This window comes from Amborella trichopoda, chromosome 7, assembly GCF_054954075.1.
Source record: "Amborella trichopoda isolate Santa Cruz 75 chromosome 7, AtrichopodaSantaCruz75HAP2 v2.0, whole genome shotgun sequence".
NCBI classification, from domain to species: Eukaryota; Viridiplantae; Streptophyta; class Magnoliopsida; order Amborellales; family Amborellaceae; genus Amborella; species Amborella trichopoda.
In genome coordinates, this window is record NC_142342.1 from 41,629,332 (window position 1) to 41,645,199 (window position 15,868).

Sequence of the window (15,868 nt, forward strand, 5' to 3'; positions counted from 1 at the left end):
TTTAAAATTTAAAAATAGTTCTATATATTTCATAATTTAAATTTAAGTCCTATTTTTTGATTGCATGTATTTTAGCTTTATCTCTTTCTACAACATATCAATTAAACTCAAATTTGATATGTTGTATATTTTACTATCACAAATAAATCGAGCGCATCACATGTGAAATCTGACTACTAAAATGTGTTCTTTTTTCAAGCCTGCATATGTAATAATGCATACCTCTTAATAGATCCATTTTTTAGATGGATTTTAGGATTTAATTTTTAAAGGCATGTAATCTCTAACATGTAGATCATGAATATAAATAAATAAATAAAATTTTAAAATTAAAAATAACAATTCTAGTAAAAAAACATTTAGACCGTTAGTTTCCATGGTTTTTAGATAGAATACCTACTCGCAAAAATAGATGCCTTACACTTTTAAGACAGCATATGTAGAAATGTGGTCTAGCCTGCATGAAACAATGTTCCTTTTTTTTTTTTAACTTTAACTTAAATTTGCACACAGATGATTGTATAGTTTTCAATTTATAACTATCCCTTTCTCATGTAATGTGAAAGAATGATGAAAATAGCTGGTGTTAGTAAATATTTCTCCTTATATAATTCTTCCTCTCAAAGTATTGTGGCATATTAGTCCTTTGCTTTGGAAACAAAAATTGGGAAAATTGATACAAATAACCAAAGTTTTAAGATTCCATTTGCTTGGGTTCGATTAGCGGTGGCAATGGACCTAGACCCGACTCGGGACCTGAGGCGTAGATCCGATTCGGGTCCAATTATGGGTTGAAAATTGAACGTAGCGGGTCAGGTATGGATCCAAATCTTGGATCCAAATATTATTCGGATTTGGGTCTGATCGGGTCCAGTTAGGTCCGGATCCGGCAATAATTTTCTGGTCCCATATATTTAAATATAGTTAAATATATAGGTATTTTAATTTTTGGGTTGGGTCAAGGTCTGGGTCCGTCCGGACCCATACCTGACCTGACCTGTTGACACCCCTAGGTTCGATCCCAGCAATGGCATTCAGCTAAGAGAAAATAAAAGAAAATGGAAAAGAACACAATTTCTATGTATAAAACCCTTGTCAATAAGGCCTTGTTTGGATGAATTGGAAATTTAAAGGAAAATTCTATTTTATTTTTTAAAATTTAAAATTAGTTTCATATTTTCTACATTTTATATTTAAGTCATTTTTTTGAGAATATAAAGCATATTTTAAATTTATTCATTGTTTTATACATCGGATTAAACTTAAATTTGGTAGATTTATACTTATCACCACGCACACCTTTAAAAGTATTTAAAAAAATAAAATAATAATAATGACCAAAATAATCTTAAAATTTTAAAAGTAATTTGGTAATTTTATTTTTAAAATTAATTTTTTGAATAACTTTTTTGTAGGTATGTGATGAAGATAGAAGTATCAACGTAACAAGTTTGAGCTCACTCCTATGCATATAAAGAATACAAAATTAATAAACTATATACTTTAAAAATGGAAATTAAATATGTAAAATATGAGATATAACTTCTATATAAAATTCCCTTCGGATTTGCAGCCTTCATTGATGATTTTGCTGCCCCATTATTGATCATAGACATAGTAAAAAAATAAGTCTACCTTTTCCCTTATTTTCTCTCATACAAGATCACTCTATTTATAAGCAAGTGGCTATTGAACTAGTGTGGGAAGTATGGTTAAGTTAAAATTGCTCCGACTACCGAGCGTATGGGATGGACCGGATTTAGAAGAAAAATGGAATAAAAATGAAACAATCTTTTTAAAAAATATATATTACAAAAATAGGTCTTAGGCCACAAGATGTGACCCGAGGGCTGGACCAAGCAAGGCCTGGGTAAGGGTTACGTTATAGGGCCGGCCCATTTTGACCTGGCCCAACCTTTCTTTCTTACTCTTTTTTCTTTTTCTTCATTTTCTTAGATTGTATTTGGCTAGCCCTGCTCGTGATACGAGTAGGACCGGGCCTAGGCCAAGCGTTCTTTGGCCTGGTTCAGATTGGGCCAAGCTTGGGTGGGCCGTGCAAGGACTAGCTCTAGGCTAGGGCCAAAGCTAGCCCAACCTTATCTACCCCAAGAGAAACAAATCCGTAATACAACTTTGTGGGTACAAATATATGTGGATATTTTAAGCAAATACAACATGCATATTTACAGGTTTTTTAAAGGGATTGTCGACAAATAGACAATTTATCATTTGTGTATGGAGGTCACAAATGTTCCCACTCATTAGATGTCAAATTGGATGATTTGGAGTGAGTCACAATGTTTGAGAATTTTTTTTTTTTTTGAAACTTTGTGTCTATTTAATGACACTCTTACAACCACCTATTTTGAAACTTGTGACCTTTATGTATAAAAAATGAAGTAAGATATAACGAGACCATCTACTTTTGGTATAAGGTAGTTACAATTAATCTTGATATTTGAATTGTAAAATTGGGTGGCAGCATTTATTTCATTGATCAAGCTCAAAGTTCATAACAAATTTTCTCGAACTTTGAGATACACTCAAGCCGGATGGTTATAAATAATTATGACCTCCAATACTAAAAGTAAATTGTCTCTTTGTATATAATCTCAAAAAGTAAATGGTCTTTTTGTAGACAAATGTTAATTTCTCTTAAAAAAACATGTTGGAGATTATTAAAGATGATATGAGAGTTTGTTGGTCAAACGAATCTCATTAACACTGTTTTTGGGGATGAGGTCGAATTGCAACTAGGTCCCGGGAGACCATCAAATCTGTTTTCAAAAGGATCAAATCAATCAATAAATCTAAACAATGCCTTCAAATAAATACCACTTGACATGGTAGTTTGGGAGATGGAACTAAATGTGCAATTAGGGTCCCACGGGACCACCAAGTTGGTTTATCAAAGAATTAAAATAAATCAATAAATCAAAATAGCCCCTCTTAATTAAATCACTTGGACCCCAAAACCTTCCAAAAAGAGGAATGGTGTTTAGGTTTCCATTTCTACTGACACAGTAAAAAAACCAGTAGCTATTTCTAAAATGGGCAGGGGCATGTATTCCCCACTTATCTATAAAAAAAAAATAAAAATTTTATAAAAATAATTAAAAAAAGAAAAAGAAAAAGAAAAAAGAGTGAGAGGTGAGCTTTAGTAGGTTCAAGTTTAGATCTCATTTTCGGAGGACAAGCATTATTTGAGCTTAACTCGGGTAAGAATCATCCAGCTTGAAATAAACCCCTAAACAAATCAAGCCCAAGCCATAAACACTTTAAAAACAGCATAGATTAAGCAAATTTATAAGTATTTTAGATTTTTAAAATAGACGGTTCAGATAATGTGGTACAAGATACATAGTTAGAGCTTGGAATTATTATTTTTATTATATATCCATACATTTTGATGCCAAAATGTTTAAGTAAAGGGTTTTCCAATATCGATAAAGGGTTTTCCAATATCAAACAACATTTTTGGATAGATTTTTGAGTACACTTTATTTTTATAGTATAAAGTTGCCACCTCATATGAACTTTTTCCATTAAAAATTGGACAACTACCCAATTCGTACATGATTGTCAGGGGTGCATAGCTTTTTGATTTACTATTTGGCTGGGGCAATTTGTTCAGATCAATTTTTAGAAAATTATCTCAGCTTAGGTAGTCGGCCTGAATAACTTGGTTGAGGAGTTTATTCCTATAAAAAAAAAAAAAAAAAAAAAAAAAAAAAAAGAAAAAGAAAAAAGGAGACCTTGGTTGAGTCTATGTGTGGGACTTGGCAGAATCATGTACACCCACAAAAATTCTAAAAAATAAAAACAAAAAGAAAGTCGTGAAAAATAGTTAAAAATCAGAAAAGGTTAAAAGAGGTAATACAGGGTATTGGAATACTAGAGAACATAAAAGAAATTATAAAAAAAGATTATTAAAAAACTATATTTAAACATTGAATATAAAATAAAATATATATAAAAATTCCCAAATCATCTTAAAAGCTATTAAAATCATCTAAAAGCATATTATTTACAAACAATATTTAAACATGGAAAATAAATTAAAAGATATATAAAAGTTCTGAAATCATCTTAACCACCATCAATATCATCTAAAACCATGTTATTTACGCATAGACATTTCCTTTTTTTTTTTTTTTAATATACATGCTTGAACTTCTTTTTTTTGCCACTCTGATTGTAATATTCAGTTGTATTGTTTATGACTTGGGCAAATATTTCTTATGATTCAAGTTGTTTTATAATTAAAAAATATATTTTGAGCCTATTATTAATAATTTCATCTCTTTCTAGAATGTTCAAATATGTGCTGTATTGCAAATAGTTTGGTAGAGTAAAATGTTTATCCACGGAGGCATTGATTGTTAGAGTCCCATTGTTAATAGTTGAAGGATCACTATCACAGTCTCATTTGCATGTGCTTTTAATACAATACTAGCTTCAAAACCATGAAGATCAATTATTGGGTTTGTATACAACTGAGGCCTTAAACAATCAAAGTAAGACACACCTTCACATATTATCGAAAGATGCTGTTTCCATACTAGAAATCTTTATTGTGGCCTAAAACTTTATTTCATCTCTAACGATAAAATTTAAAGCATTTAACATAATATAAATCAAGTAGATTTATGACCACTTAAAAAATCTTGAAAATCAAACAGTCCAGAAAATGTATTACAAGATACACTATTTTCGACACTTGAAATCTATTTTTTCTCATGTCTATACATACTTAGATCGAGATGATCGATTTGAGGATTTTTGAGATATAAAATAACCTCTTCTAGTATATTTGTGAGGTGTGCCTTAATTTATTTATTTAGAGCCTCACACTTATATAAATTTTTTCCTTAGTTATTGCTACTGTTTTTGAGTATTTTTGAAGAAGTAGGATGAGAGAGAGATGGCCATGAGAGAGAGATCACCATCTTGTGAGCTGCTGCCAGTAGGCACCTAAAGTGTCGATTGAGATACTTTATCTCTCTATGCCCATAGAGAGAGAGAGGTCACCATCTTGTCCAGTGTTGACAGTAAGCACCTGACGAGTCAATTGATATGTTTTATCTCTAAATAAATAAATAATAATAATAATTTATCTCCCTATTTCATGTTGGGAATATTGGGTGCAGTATATTTGTTTTGATGGAGATACTTGAAAGTAAATATTTTGGTTTTTACGCACGTCAATATATTGTTTTAAGACAATATTTGCTTTTTACTGAAAAAAATCAGATTTTTAAAGTAAATTTATCTTTGAGTTACTTCAAACAAAAGATAAAATACTTATATTTTCTATTTGTTTCATGAGAATAACAAGATCTCGTAGCATTAGAGTTGTCTTTTCTTTATAGAGAAAACAAATTAGGAGTCAGATAACATGTAAAAATTGTATCTTGGGAGTGAAAATGAGGCCTTATTTATAGAGACAAGGTGGTATTTTCGAGTCACGGTTCTAAGGTTTTGATGCTGATCATAACTGTTTTGAGCTACTTCATTGTTGTAAGGGAAAAGTTTATATAGAGCTTAGGCTCTAAACGATCAAATTAGAGCTTATATAAAAAATTTCATTAGAAGTGGTTGTTTCGATGCCAAAATATCTTCAAATTGATCATCTCGACATCAAGATGCATGGACTTGAGAAAAAAAAGATTTCAAGTTTTGGAAATAGGCATCTTGTAACGTATTTTTGGACCATCAATATTTAAATTATTCAAGTTTTCATAGATCTACCCGATGAACACTATTTTGAAACTTTAAATTTTATAATTAAATATAAGAATATATTTTAAGGCTAGTCAAAGATTTCCAATATTGAGACCACCATTCTCGACATTATTTGAAGATGGACTCTAATTTGATTGTTTAGAGCCTTGGCTCTATACAAACCATACCCTTGTTTTAACCATCGGTTGAAAACTAGGCGGTCTAAATTGGGAATCACCGATCCAAAATGGGAGTTGGACAAGACCGACCTGGTTCACTTGGAATTTGAAATCAGTTTTGACTCCCCTGGAATTATCCGGTTCTATCAAGGAATTGGGAATTCTTGATAGGCCCCGATCACCCGGTTCCCGCACAATCTACTAATTTTATTTTTCCTTTTTTATTTTTACAGACCACTTCTCACACTGAAGAATAGGTCCGATTCACCCATTCTAGACCAGTGATTTACAGGTACAAACTAGATTTTCATAGGCTGGTTTACCCAGCCGATCTAGATTCGTGAACACTAGATTCACTGGATCATAATCAGTTTGTCAACAATTGCAATAGTTCAAGATGAACCATGCACCAATAGGGAGGGCAAGGTGGGGGGCAGGTGGGGCCGGCCTGATTCGGCCCCAGCCCAGCCTTGACCCTAAGGCAATATTTTGTGGCCCAAGCCCTAATTTTTCACGGTCTGCCGACCTTGCCAGCTAGTTGGAGGGGGAATTCAATTTTGAAGTGCTATTAGAATTGGAATCTCATATATATACAACACAAATTTATTTGAATCTTTGAGTGAAGAAATGGGCCTCAGCCATAGAGTGAGAAAATTAATGAGACAAATGTTTAGGGGATAGAATATGAGAAATAGAGTGAAAAAATTAATGAGATAGTTGGGAAAGCAACACATCACCTCACCTCCCCTCCCCCTTGTTTAGCACTCACCGCCTCATACTTTGAAATTTGTATAGTAAGACAAGCAAGATCATGGGTCCCACATGAATGTGAATAATTTAGAGAGAGAAAGAGAGTTCACGTGAATAATTTAGAGAGAGAGAGAAAGAGAGAGGTGTTAATAATGATCACCAAGTTTGTAAATGGAAGCTTTTTTGGGGAGTTGGTTGTTTGGGATCCTGGTTATACTTGGGTAATTGACAAAAGTTATGCCTAGGAATGGACAATTTGTTGTTCATTTGCACCTTTTTCTTTTGTTTTGTTTATTCGCTTTAGGGTAAGCTTGGTTTGTTACTTTGTAGCTTTCCATATGGGTCGCCCGTTTGGACTTCAGTTCCAATCTCTAAGCTTCTGGGTAAGGGGACACATGCATCCCCCTCATTATCAACTGCTCATTTTAAGATAAAGCCAAAAAAAGGGTATTCCACACAATAAAAAATGAATGGTACAAAAAAAAAAAAAAAAATAATAATAATAAAAAAAAAGTACATGTGCATATGTTATTTTTAAGATAAAGCCAAAAAAAGGGTATTCCACACAATAAAAAATGAATGGTACAAAAAAAAAAAAAAATCAAAAAAATTACATGTACATATGTTATTTTTAGCATTACTATGGGAATATTGTAAAGTTTATATTATGGGAAAGGTTTATATGCTTCTTTTAAAGCATATAAGTTCTATCCTCTTCCTACCATCCAGCCGTCCAATTTTGATCAAGAGAACCACTCACTGTTTGATCTTAGATCCGATGTCTTAAAGTATTTTATTTTTAGTTTTTTCTATACAAATTGTATGAATATGAATTTTGGTACGTATCATCGTCTCATTGGGGTGCACTTACAAAAAAATATTAAAAATTATTTTTGGATACAATATAATGACCAAAATACCCCTTAAAATTTTCAGGAGTATTTTGGTCATTTTATTTTATTGAAAATATTTTTTTTATATTTTCTCTAGTGCGAGTTTAATAGAGGAATGAACGTCCAAAATTTGGTGTCAAAATAGTTTATAAAAAAAATAAAAAATAAAATAGTGTAGGGACGTGACATTGTGATTGGGGGACAATCTTAGCCTTCCATTCAGAATGGACGGTTGGATAAGAGGCAGGATATAACTTCTATGCTGTAGGGGAAGTACAAAAAGCTTGCCCTTATGTTATTACATCTATACTCATTTTTTTAGGGGTGGCAATGGACCCGACGGGTAGACCCGACCTCGGGTCTGGGTATGAGTTCAAATTTTTGACCCGAAAAGGTTTGGAACCGACCTGAAAAATATGGGTATATGTGGGTTTTCATAAATGTTGTTAATACGTTTGTTTATTAGGAATTTCCAGTTATTACGTAAAACAGTAAAGAATGTGGGTTCATGTAATAGGTGGGTATTTGTAATATTGTAAATGTTGTCAATAATATGAGTATATTATAGTAAAAAAAAAGGCAAAGAAGAAAAAAAAAAGCTCATAATCATAGGGTGGCAATGGACCCGACTAGACCCGATGGGTAGACCCAACCTCATGTCTGGGTATGGATCTAAATTTTGGATCCGAAAGGGCGGGTCCGGGTTGAGTAGAACCCGATCGGGATTCGACCTCTTGCCACCCATAGGTTATTTTTCCTTCATAACATTTTTTTAAAAATGATAGAACTACCCTTTTCCATTTTTCAATAACCAAATAGTTCAAATTATTGAATTTTTAAGAACCGAATTAATTAAATTTTTGGTATTTCAATGACCGAAAATATTAATTTTTTGGATTTTGAAAATTTGAATTTCCGGTTTCCAGTTCTTTAATGTTCAAAATTATATTTTTGGTAATTGACTGTCTGAGAAATTTTCATGCTAATCTTCTCGTGAAACAATGCTATCATCATAGACGATATTATTGATCTTTAAATACTTCGTTTTGAAATCTATTTTAAGATGAATTTTGGAAGGGAACGCACATAAATATACGAGTCAACATACTCAGGGCCGTTTGGGTACCTGAAAATATATTGCAGGGAAATAGATTATTAGGAAATATGACATTTACACTGTTTGGGTACAATTTTTGCGATATTCTTAAAATTAAGGCATATTAGCAATAATTTCCCTTATTAGTAAGGAAATAAAAATAGATTACATAATATTTCCCCAAATATCGTGAAATCTATTACACGCGGGGAGGGTTGGGAAATTATTTACGTGCGTGATGGGTAACCTACTGCTAGCGTCTAAAAAACTATTTTCTCTCTCTCATGCATACATCATCTTCTCCCTCTCAAGCTCCCTTCTCCCTCTCTACCGGGTAAGCCTACTACTTTCCTCTCTCTCACGCTCTCCTTTACCAGATACTATTTTTAAATCATGTTATCAATTTCTCTCATCCCATCATTTTGCTCGAATCCACTCTCTCCTCTTCCTTGCTTAACCTTTTTTCCCTGTTCATCAGTCACTGTGTTCATGGAAACTAAATGTAACATTTCTCTCTCTTCATCAGTCACTGCGTTCATAGAAACCAAATGTTCTATGTTTGCCCTTCTGATATAATCAGTCCTCTTTACTCAGGCTCTCTTCTCTGTCACTCTTCCAGCCTTCCCTCTTCGAGCCTCTGTTCCTTTTTTGTGCTTTCTCTACAAGCGAGCCATCCGGGTAAATTATAATATTTTTTGGGATTACGGTTTAGATACAGATAAAGAAGTGATAAATTACTTACACATTCACCTCTTCTAATATCTCAATCTAATTTTTAAAATACTTTACCGTTTTACAGTAATTTTTTTAAAAAATACATCACCATTTACTATTTAAACTACAAATTAACGATATTTAAAGGTTGTGATAAAATAGTTCACTAAATGTTTATGATCAATATTAATTCACACTATTAAGTTACTATTCTTTGAGGCATGACAAGCATGGTATAGTCATATTATCTATACATATGCATTAGAATATTAAATAGGATGTCTACGTAGAGGCCATTTATCTTTTGTAAATGGAGGTCACAATCATTCTCAAATATTAGATGTCAAATTAGATGGCTTGAGGTGAGTCATTAAGTGAATTTCTTTTTTTGAAATTTTGTATTTATTCAATGATACTAGTACAACCACCCTTTTTGAAATTTAAATGACAAGAATGATTGTGCGTACAAAAGATAAATGGTTAGACAATTTCATAATCGCTATGTCTAGTAAGAGCAATGTAAGAGAAAATTTAATGTAGACAATTACATATTAATCCGTGTCAAGTAAGAGCAATGTATTTCCCAGGTTACATCGAAATACTAACCAAACAGTAACAAGCCATTTGCATGTAAGGTATTGCGTACTAATGTATTACGGCAGTAATGTATTTGATCGACAATATATTTCCAGGTATCCAAACAACCCCTAAAACGTAATCCAAAGATGACCACTTGATTTCTTTAAATGCTTATGCATTGGAGCCACCAATGCTCAACTCGCTAAGAACCATATATATGAATAGGAAAAGGAAAAAGTTTATATGAAATTTCTATTTATAGGGATTGTATACAATGAAACAATTTATCTTTGATATAAGGTGATCACAATTATTTACACCCATCCCGATGTGAAGTTTGATAGCTTAGATGTGTAACAAGTTATAGAAAATTTCTTTTGAAGTTTGAGCTTGGTCAATGGAATAATTGCAGCCATCCAATTTCACATCCAATAGTCAAGATTAATGTCTGACCTTATATCAAAGGTAAACGATCTTATTCAAAACTTTCCCCTATTTATACTTTTAAAGTAAGGTGTACATTAAAAATCCCCTAAAGGAGAAAAATCCTCCAATTTGATCATATAGACATCAAGATATACAGAAAAAAAGAACCTCAAGTCCTAAGACAAGCAAATCTTGCAACAAATTATCTAGACTATCTATTTTAAGATTTACAAGTATTTATAGATTTGCTTGATTTGTACCACTTTTGAAATTTTAAATTTTATAATTAGAGATAAAAAAAAAGTTTCAAGCTATCATAAAGTTTTCGACAGTGTCTCTAAATATTATTTAGACGTGAACAATTGTTTCATGCAGGCTGGACCGCATTTGTATAATATATGGTCTAAAGGTATAAAGCATCCATCTTAAATATGGATACAAATAGGTGGTCCATCTAAAAACAATTGTAATTAATGGTCCAAATGTTTTCTTAATATAATTATTATTTCTAGTTTTCAAAATTTATTTATTTTTCATATTCATGATCTCCATGTTAACTATTATATATTCTCTAAAAATTAAGATCAAATTATATTTAAAAAATATATTTATTACCAAGCCTGCATTTGTACATGTGCGGACTTGGCCGCATGCTGACCGTCCTTTAGAGGTAGGCCTTACTTATACAGTAAACGGAGAGCACCTTATACGAATTTCACTCGTAGGATATTGTTGGTGCTAAAACATTAGTGAGGATAGCTCGACTTTTGTTGAGGGTTAAGGGCGGAAACGGGTGGGAACCCAGACCCGAAAAACAATATGGGACCCAGATCCGAAGTTATCAGGCCCGGATCCAAATTGGACTTGGAACAGGACTTGGACCCAACCAAACCAATATATAGGAAAAAGATATGGTGCGCAGCCTAATGTAGATAAGCTAAATGCGTCAACGGCCCAGATTGAATCTAGGTCGATCTGACGATCATGAGTGCCTGATAGTGTCCAATAGTATTTAATTTTATTTTTTTTTACAACTCCAAATCGCTTGAAATTTTAGGCGTGTGTCTTTAAAAAATAGATGAATCTAGGAAAAATATTAAAAAAAAATTTACATGAAAAAAATTGACCAAAATACCGCCTCAAAGTTTTGGAGGTATTTTGGTCAAATTTTTTCATGTAAAATATATTTTTAATATATTTTTTGTAGATTTGCCTATCTTTTCAGAGCATACGCCTAAAATTTCAAGTGATTTAAATTTATAGAAAAAAATTAAAATTCAAACACTAATGGGCATCTGTGATCGTCAGATCGGTATAGATTCAATCTGAACGTTGGTGCATTTAGCTTATCTACACTAGGCTACACACTTTATCTTTTTTCCATATATATATATATATATATATATATATATATATATATATATATATAACTAAAAATATATAGTTATATTTATTTAAATATTATATATTAAATATTCTTCATATAATAGCATTATTTGGGTCGGGTCCGATATTTGGATTCGAACCTGACCCACCAAGTCCAATTCTTGGATCATACCCAGACCCAGGTCCGGTATGGATGTCATGTCCTGGGTCGATTGCTACCCCTAATGAGTCTGCGACAACTTTGATCAAGCTAGTACTCAAAATCATCCCGAAAAATTAGTTGTGACATTGTGAGACATTTTGAAGTTATGTAAATCCATTTTGCCTTTGAATATAGAATTTGAAGATCCAAAATAAGTTCGAAACATCAACATTTCAAATAAATATGATGTTTGGAATGGATCAATCTTAGGGTTTGATGCTTTTTTATTTTTATTTTTTCTTGAGATACATGATTATCGAGGTGGTGATGATTTATTTGGAATTGTTTTGACATTGTCCAATGAGATTTGAGATGCAGATTTATGACACATTTGTCCTTTTCTATATATGTACAGACCTGCCTTGAGCTACAATGATGACTAAAGAAGGGCGTATACAAACACTGAAACCTATGGACGGCTAAGATGTTAGATCCGTGCCCCTACTATAAAGGTCCAGATTGAACCAAAGAAATTGATGACTATAAATAGCGGATGATGATGGATGATGAAGTGGCCTGAATTATAGAAAGGACCCCACAAGGTGTCATTTGTATTTGTGTGAAAGACGAGAACATTGGCAGATTCCCACCAAGTCTCTAATATGCCAGGTCTGAAGGGCCGGCAATGGACTCGGACTCGACCCAAGATACGATCCAGGTCTGAGTATGGGTTTAAAAATTAGATACCGTAGGTTGAGTCAGGGTCTAAATCTTGGACTCAAGCACTGTTCGAGTCTGAGGTCTAGGTCTAGGTCTGATCGGGTAAGGATCCCGTATTATATTTTTAGGTCCAGATCCGGTCGGACCTAAACTTGACCCGACCCATTACCACCCCTACTAGTATGCCACCCTATCTCTCTCCCCCCATCCCCAAATGTCCGAATCTCTACACTTTCTTCCTATATGGTACACTGGTTGCTCTTACCCCAAATTGAACCTTCTCCTTGCATAGTAACAAGTCCTAGGGGGGACCCTTCCTATATTGTACGCACTTCTCCTAATACCCAATCCAATACTCCCCATTTACCCTAACTCCCTATAATTACCCCCCATTCCCACTGCTACTTCCCCCATATCCCAATTGCCTACTTCCCCTCTTACCCCTTACTGAAAGAGAAGTTTCCATTTATTGTCCTAAATGAGCATCCAAAAAAAAAAAAAAAGGCCCCAGATGTCAACTTATAACTAGGGTTGGCAATAGCCTAAGCGGCACGAATCAAACTTGAGATGTAGCGTTACAAACATCAACTACAAACCAATTTTACCCAAAGATGGGTGCGGTTTATATAGAGCCTATGCTCTAAACAATCAAATTATAGCCTACCTTCAAATAGTGTCGAGAAATATGGTTTCAATACTAAAAATCTTTGTTATCGCCTTAATATATATTTCTATTTTTATTTATAAAGACTAAAGCTTTAAAAATAGTGTAGATTGACAGATCTATGAAATCTTGAAAATCTTGAAAATTGACGGTCAAAAAATGTATTATAAAATACCTTATTTTCAAAACTTTAAATCTATTTTTCTTCTCATGTCCATGCATATTGATGTCGAGATGATCAATTTGAGGATATTTGGGCATCAAAACAACCTCTTCTAGTGAAATTTTTTAGGTAGGCTCTAATTTGATTGTTTAAAGATATATAAACTTTTCCATTTAAAACTATTGCTACGTGTGATCACGTGTATTTTCATGGGATCAATTAAAATAAATAAAAAATATTCATAGAATAGTGAATAGTCAAAATTTTAGGTGCGTTTTGATAAATTCTCTTTCTAAAAAATAGAAAGCCCTAGAGACCCCAAATTGGCACACACGTTTTGTACAAAAAAATTGGGATAACGTAAAATCATTGTTTTTGGTTTCGAAAAAGGGTGCGGTTTCTATAAAGTTGCAACTTTAAACAATTCAATTAAGTCATAACATGTAATTTTGATGAAAAAATTCTTAGGATCATCTTAAAATCTATTTTCATATCTAATTATAAAATTTTAAATTCTAAAAATGGTTAAAATCAAGTAAATCTATAAACAATTGAAAATCTTGAAAATAGACGGTCTAGATAATTTATTGCAAGATGCACAATTTTTTAAACTCAAAATCCTTTTTTTTTTTTACATATTCAAATATCTTGATGTCGAGATGATCAATTAGAAGTTTTTTCGACATTAAAACAACTTTTTCCCATGGATTTTGGAAGTACATATGTAATTCTACATTTTAAAGTTGAAACCTTATATAAACCTTTTCCTTTGAAAAATACTGATGTTGCATTTCAAAATAATATAATATTTCCTCAATATTTAATATAGAGAGTGAAGTGAATTTTTAGTCTCATTGAGAAATGCAAAAATGAAAGTGAGGTATTTATATGAAAATACCTTTGAGCTTTATGTTCATGGAGCAAAAGCGAAAACACAGAGGGTTGGGAAGAGCACAAAGGCGCCCCCATGCACAGATTGGCCTCGCATTGGCTATTTTTCTGTTGTAATGCATTAGTCGTGATTTTTCCAAGTCAAATCAAATAGTTGTATTTTTGACCGTTGGATGATGCGTGGTGGTTTATTATCATTGAGAAGGGTCGGTTGGCTCAATTTTGGTAGTTAATGATTGTTAGTTAGTTAAACTGTCTAGTGAATAATCATACCTCTCTACTCAAAGTTCACTTCATCACTCTCTCTGAATATGGAGTTCATTTTCACCATTTTATATACACTTTTACTTGCCCCGATTTTTCTCACTCCTACTTTCTCTCAGAAAATATAAGACGATTCTGATGCATTGAAGACTCACCATTTTAGTGCATTAGATCGGCTAGATCATTGAAATTTTTTGTTTTCAGGTATCATAAGGACAAGTTTGCTTAATTCACCTTTATGCACACTAATTGAATTAATAAGGGGCAAATATAGTCTTGAGACAACCTCTGCAACCAATTTTACTCTCATTTTCACCTATATTTTTCTACATCTTTTCCTTCAATCTGGGCATCAGACTGGGCATTAGGCTTATATTTCTATATGCCAGTGGGCTCATCAAATCATCTTTCCCACCTAACATCCATTAAGATCTTAGGGCCACAAACACTAGACACTAATTGGTTTTACATCTAAACAACAAACACTAGACACCAATTGGTTTTACATCTAAACAATTCAAACATAAGAAAGATTGCTGGTACTGGGCTTCCCATGTTTAGTTTGTCATTAGAATCATGCAAACTGAACCTTAGAGTTTCTTTTCTCTCATCATGGATAGAGTTACTTGGGGGTGGTATTTGGAAGGGAAGAGTGCATGTATCATGAATGTAAAACACATGTATACAAATACGCTTGCCGGAGCAAGCTATATACTTATTCTCTTAGGCAAAAGAACGACTGTATTTTTTGCTTGAAATTTGCTATGAGCTTTTGGATTTTGAGAATCTAAACACTTAGATTTGACCGTCTAGAAATTGGATGGTTTCTGATCATTCTTAGGACGTCTTTTCAACCACATAAAGTGCGAATTATTATTATTATTAAGTCGGCTGCTAGGTCGAGGAGACTACATCACCAAACTCATATCCCAAAAATACTCCTAGACATGTCTTTACCCAGGGGGTTGAATAGAAGATATGCTCTCAAGGAAGCATACAACATTTTTAAATGGGAAAATAATATAAAGAAGTCACAATCACTTCAGTAATCGAAAAAGAAAGTTTTTGAACTTTGTGAGACACCCCAAACTATCAGTTCCACGTTTAATGGCTAGGGATGATTGTAACGGCCATGTAACATGGGTAAATCGTCTCCCAATACACAATACCTTTAAAATACAAGTACTGTTCTTACCCTTTTTATGCTACCTAATGCAGGTGGAGACACATCGACACCACCAACCCTAATAAATGAGAAATCAAACTTAAGACTCAAG